Source organism: Chondrus crispus, genomic scaffold, assembly GCF_000350225.1.
Source record: "Chondrus crispus Stackhouse genomic scaffold, scaffold_548, whole genome shotgun sequence".
In the NCBI taxonomy this organism is placed as follows: Eukaryota; Rhodophyta; class Florideophyceae; order Gigartinales; family Gigartinaceae; genus Chondrus; species Chondrus crispus.
The window spans coordinates 25,070-31,593 of record NW_005178535.1 but is presented as its reverse complement, the minus strand read 5'-3'; positions in this window follow the sequence as shown (position 1 = coordinate 31,593).

The window sequence follows — 6,524 nt, the reverse complement described above, 5'->3', positions numbered from 1 at the left end:
CCTTCTCTTCAGAGGAGAAGGTTGCTTTCCGTTTATACAATACATCCCCAACGCCTCACTACACGTAACACTAGCTCAATTCTACTTTCGCATCAACTGCGTGCGGAATTGCTAATTCCGTCTGTGCATGTATGCTTGGCTTGCTGACGGCTATCATCGTGCTTGCTAGTTGATGGTACACACCCGCAGGGTGTTTGCTCGTTCAATTACGACATTACCTTGATGCCCAATTCGAGCAATATAACATGCAATTGTGTTTGTCAGTCGTGCATGGATGCTCTTCCAATCATGGATGTGTGGGCCGTCAATCAACGACGTTGACACTCCCCCCAGTCGTGATAGTTGGCCACTATTGCGACTAACGCCTTCAAGGGACACAGTTGTGGTGCTACCAGTCATCTTTGTCCAAAGCCTTCTTGGAGTCTAACGTCACAGTCATTATTCCAGATGCACACAGCACGTTGAGGCGTTTGGACATTGTTGCATTCCTTTTTGTGAGAGCATCTGAAAGGTTCTCTTTGCCCGGGATCCACCTGACAACATTGAGCTCCTTTGACTCGAAGCTATTTCGGATTCTCTGCACAGTTTGGCGTAGCCTGTATTCACGACCCTCGTGTAGGGTAGTCACAGAGTCCCACAATGCTTTAGAGTCTACGTTCAATTCGTGCTTGACGGGGTTTGACAGAAACAGGGTGTTCACGGCCACCTTGAAATAGTAACCTCGATCGTCCTCAGTTGCTGCTGCGAGAATTTCTGCCCCGTATGAGGAGTGAGAGACTCTTTGTTGCTTATGTGACGTCCAGTCCAGCATATGGAAGACGTTCTGTTCGCCAATGCCACTTCTAGATAGTATGCCGGTGAATGAACCCGTCTGGCCATAGTCGCGGTTGGTCGGATGTGAAGCGTCTGAGAAAGAACACAGGGAGACATCAGTTGGGTTCTCAATTTTTCTGAACATAATGCGCGGATCGAGCTTGCGCAGTTCAGCCACCATCTGGTTTGTTTCACAAAGATGGGCTACCTTGAGCTTTCCCAGGCGTTGCTGTATTAAGGAGACTACAAGCGAGGCCTCGGGCATGACTCCATTTCCAAGGTACAGCAAGGTACCAGCAAGGCTGCGGAATTGTATTACTTCCTGTGCATTAGCAGTTGACTCCTGCATTTTGCGTCTTGTGCGAGTCAGGTTTATTGTGCGTATACGCTTCCAATATTTCTGCATCGAGAGTTCGAGACTCCCATCCGGTTCCATGTATATTTCACATCCGCCAAACATGTATAGAGGGCCGTCGACAACCTTCCCCACTACGAACCGTTGTTTCAGCTTTGCAATAAATTCATTAATTGTGCCAAGTTTCCCCGCAACTAGGAAATCGTCGCTCAATTTAGCAACAAGTAAAATGATGGACCCTGCTCCGTTTCGCCTAACGTAGAGCTGGCTTATGCCGAATACCCTGCCGAGGCCTCCGGTTGTCAACATCCACTCCTCTGCTGCGATCATCCACTGTCTACCAGCTTCGACTATGCCATAAGGCAATTTTGTCAGCTTCCAGAGGATTCCTCTGCTGTAAAGCTCATTGTAGTGCCATTCCCTGGGAGCCCGAACATAAATGTTTCGTTGAATGGGTCCACTCTGGAAGTATGCGCCCTTGATATCTGCAGTCTTAACCGAAAATGCCAGAAATGTAACAAGTGAAAGCATCAAGCGTATAATGCCGAGTTGGGCATTGGACGAGTCCTTCCGTATGCTATCCTTGTCGTCGTCTTCGTTGCCGTGAGGGCACAAGCGTGCCTTCAGTGTTCTGCGTCTCTCTTCATCGGTCTTAACCTTGTAAAATACGTTCGAGCTCACCACATTCGCATCGGCTGGTACCTCCGACTCGTGCACTGTCTCGTACGCACCGACCCAGTTGGAGTCATATTCTTTTTGGAAGGCTTCATCTACTATCCACGACGGCGCAAATTCCAATTTCTTGCTCGTGACCTGGTTTGTACCAATCTGATCGTAGATATCTTCCATAACTCTTGGTCTGTGAGATTCCAATTCACATATCTCACCTGTTGGGCCCGTCACTCGATCTGCGCATCTGTCGATGTCCATGCTTGCTTCGTTTGTGTCTGCTTTGATTATCTTAGTCCTATCGAGTGACATGAATTGCTGTTCTGGGCCTGCCACTGTGTCGCAGCCGACGTCAGCTGTGGCGCCTGTGCTTGTTGCTTGTTTGGTTGTGATGAGAGCGTTGACATCTGTCGGATGTTGTGCGTTGTCCGACATTTCAACATCCTCCCCCTCATCCGACAGAGTCCCGATTTCCTGTTCTAGCGAACAGCTCATCAGTTCCTGGGTTAGAAGCGATTGCGGGGCCAGACGTACATCTTCATATGCAGGTTTCATTGGTGGACCCCTGCTCACTCCTCCGTTGACAATTCTGCTGGCTTCAAGATAATAAGGTTGTACACAAATAACTTGTGCACGCACCCACTCGTTTTTCTCGCTTCCTTTTGTAGAGGAGTGCCATACCCAAATTATGTCCCCGGTGCTGTACGCTGCTTTCCTGGCGTGGTTACTGGAGTTTGATTTGAGGGCACGCTAGAGTGCCCTTGTTGCCATTTGCTCAACATGGGCATCTAGCAGCTCCTTCGGGACGACTGTAGACGGTATTCCGAGTACAGAGGGTTGGTAATCCCTCACCAGTTGGAAGGAACTGAGAATGCGCGATCCGGAGAAAAAGTTTGACATGAATATTGCCCTGGCTACGATATCCTCAGCAGAGGAGGAAGTAAGTTCCTTGTCCATACGTCGAATGATCTCCTTAATGGTCTGGATTTTTCTTTCCACTCTCCCCGTTTTGTTGTGCCTCCGAGCTGGTCGTGACCTGAATATGATTCCGTGCATTTCCAACATCGTCCTGAGTTTCGGCGGTTATATTCGTCATCAGCCGCTAGTGCTACCGGGGCTCCATGTCGGGTTATCCATAGGAATTCTAGCTTGCTACACACAGTAGCCATGTCCTTTGAGCGTGAGATCGTGCCTTCAGAGAATGCAGTACCTGCATCTGTGATGATTAGGATGGTGCGCTTGCTGCCTCTGACTTCTTCGAAGGCAAAGTCCATTAGAATTTCCATATTGAAACGCTCGTTAACATGCGTGAGAGAAATCTTGTTAGTCGGTGCTGGTTTGCCTGATTGTGCGCATATGCCGCATGCTGCCCCAACATTGTCAATTGCTGTCTCAAGTGCTTGCGTAAGTACCCCAGCGTCATTACATACGCCTTTGATTTGTTCAGATGGTACATGGGTTAAGCGATGAACTCGTTTTGCAAAAAGTTTCGGTGCGCGCTTGATTCTGTTGTGTAATGTTGACGATGCCAAGGATGTGATATAGTTGCTTAGCCGTGGAATAATCTCAACCCTTATCCGATTGCATCGGGGCTTATTCGGATCAGCTGCTATGTACGTGGAGAACGTACGAGGTGAAGAATCGTGAGGTCTGCAAAAGCAAATGAATGGAGAATCGGCAATGTTGTTTTGTATTGCATATTTACCAATGTCAAGTCCGATAATGATTGATGAATTCCCAGGGAGCAGATCAAACAGAATTGTGCACGGGTGTTGCTCCCGGTCGAAGATAGTGAGCTCCCAACAGCCTACAAAGGATTCTGCACCTAATCCTTGCTCCCCCCATCCGTGAACAATTTCTTCTCGAGGCGCGTGCATCGTTAGATCTATCTCCAGTAAGTCGCATAACCTGGCGGCGCTATTTGTGCCGGCGGTACAACATGCAGAGCCAGAGTCATAGATCGGGTTCGGATCGACTGTCATGGCTCTCAGTTCTCGAAGTATGGCCTCCGTTTCTTGCCTGTGCGCTCGTCCTCACTCCTATCGGACTGTTTAGTGTGATTGAAGTCACTCCTAAAACGCTTCTTATGTGCCTCCTCATAGCCACTGCCTTTTTCGATTTCGCGACCTTTCCAATTTTCGTTGTACAGTTCGCACTGTCGGTCACGCGCCCAATGACCGTTCTTACCGCATGCAGCGCAGTATGAATTCCTTTTCGCGCCCGTTCCTGGAGAGATGTATCCCTTCCTATCGCCACTCTGCTTCCCTGCTTTGTCTGACAGCAACGATTCTATGATTTCTCGCGCATCCGGCTGCTAGGATTTTTTGTCATTCGAGTGTTCATTTTTCTTGCTTATGTCTGTGCTGCACTTCACGTTGTGCAGCGCTTCTAGGACGTCGTCCAGCGTAAAGTGAATCGCAAGCTGCTCATCACTATTGACCTGCGTCATCCTGGCTTCCAGTACCTTGATTGTGGCCAAATCCTTATCTGCACTTGTTGTCAATTGCTGCGATTCAGTGTTATGGCCGCTCGATGATGACTGAACACCAAAAACATGTTCCTTAAGTTCTCTGATCTCTTTGCGGTTTATATGCGACATTTGCTCATCTGAGTCTGCAGTTCCGGGTTGCTTACCCATTAACATACTCAGTATGTTTGTATATACAGAGTCGAGGAGATTGGCGTTTTCAAGGAGGATCAAGGCAATGTTCTGTTCCTCTTGCGGTGTTGGTGAGTGCTTTAAACAGTTGAAAAATCCTGCGCCACCGCGTGGAATCTGCTTGCGAACGTCTCATACGTCTCGCCCTTGCTGCGCTTGAATTTAAATACCCTGCGATTGAACTGTATGAGTCTCCTGGCTGCTTCCGTTGACGAATCTTTGGCTACGATTTTGAGAATTCGCTCTACAAGAGCTTTCTGCTCCATGTATGGTAGTACGATGTCATCGTCATCATCGGGCTCCTCATGAATAGCCGCGTCCTTCAGTTTCGAGTCGATGACCTTCTGGTAGGCATCATCCATGCTCGCGTATAAGGCGTAGGCAAAGCCACTAGCAACACCCTTCGCTCGGGTGTCACCACCTTTAGCAAAGACACGAACTCGGCGCATCCATATGCGCACTTGGTTGCGATAGCGGTACCTGTCAGTGGATGCAGTGAGGAGAGGAGCATCCGTATGCTTGTTGTGCGATGATTGCCCATGCAAGGACTCAGAGCCTCCTGGGCCCATAACTGTGATTCGCGTTGTGTACGGACACCAAGGTATGGAGGGATATGTCTCACTCGCACGGGCAAGAGATTCGGCACCAACTCGCCGGCTACCTCCTCCTTCTCCTCAGAGGAGAAGGTTGCTTTCCGTTTATAAAATACATCCCCAACGCCTCACTACACGTAACACTAGCTCAATTCTACTTTCGCATCAACTGCGTGCGGAATTGCTAATTCCGTCTGTGCATGTATGCTTGGCTTGCTGACGGCTATCATCGTGCTTGCTAGTTGATGGTACACACCCGCAGGGTGTTTGCTCGTTCAATTACGACATTACCTTGATGCCCAATTCGAGCAATATAACATGCAATTGTGTTTGTCAGTCGTGCATGGATGCTCTTCCAATCATGGATGTGTGGGCCGTCAATCAACGACGTTGACAGCTGTACCGGTACGTTTTCGAGAGGTGCTGTACCGGTACGTTTTCGAGGAGTGCCGCACAGGTCCGTTTTGGAGGATGCTGCACAGATATGTTTTCGAGGCGTGCCGTACGGGTACGTTTTCATGGGTGTTCTACTTGTAGAAGTGAACTGTGGGAGGAGATAGTTGTCTTCTGATGAAACTGTAGGATTCTGCGTACATGATTGATGTGATGATTTTCTTTCGTTATTTGCTTGCAGAGCAGAGATTGGTTCAAAATCTCATCACACAAGATAACGGTCATATCATGAGGACATTGCACGCGCGGCTATGCCTTTGGGCGAGTGGCGCAGGGTGTCAAGAACGATTGCAGTTCATAATTCGTAAATGGGATGCGAGAGGAGCTATAGGATTTACGAAATGATAAGGCGTAGAGCCCGGAATTGAAAGGCTCTATGTAGTTTGTGCAAGTATAAGAGGAAATGTTACAGTAAATTATCTAGCGATCATGACCTGGTGGTTACTGCACTACAGAACATTGCTTTGCAAGGCCCATGAAAGAGAGAGCGAGATTGCAATCGGGATGATTGTGTTTTCGAAGGATGCCGATTCTAAAGAGGCTTCATGGAAAATGTCGCTACACTCTTGATCATATGCTGTTGACGAGTGCCTTGGCGAAATGGAGCTGAAACGGCGAAGCAAGGGGGCTTCGAAGAGGTTTTCGGCGATTGCGCGACGGTTGGATCGGATGTGCCACAATGTCCAAGACAAAGATCTCAGCAGCGCAAGATCGCATGACCCGTACGAGCCGAACAAAGGGTGGAGTTTTTGTTCGTCGTATGAATGAATTTCGCACTTGAAGCATAAGCCGCTGATTTTGTTTCGAAGCTTGCATGCGCCAACAAAATGATTAGGGGAGAGGCATCGGTAGCATGCTTTTCTTATGAACTTACACGTGCTTTGGTCATGGTCTGTATATGTCCTGGAAGAGGCCTGGCCCGTCAAGCACTGTTTGGTTCCCAAGTCGATCAGGTGACGAATCAAGTTCAAGGTTTCGTCGG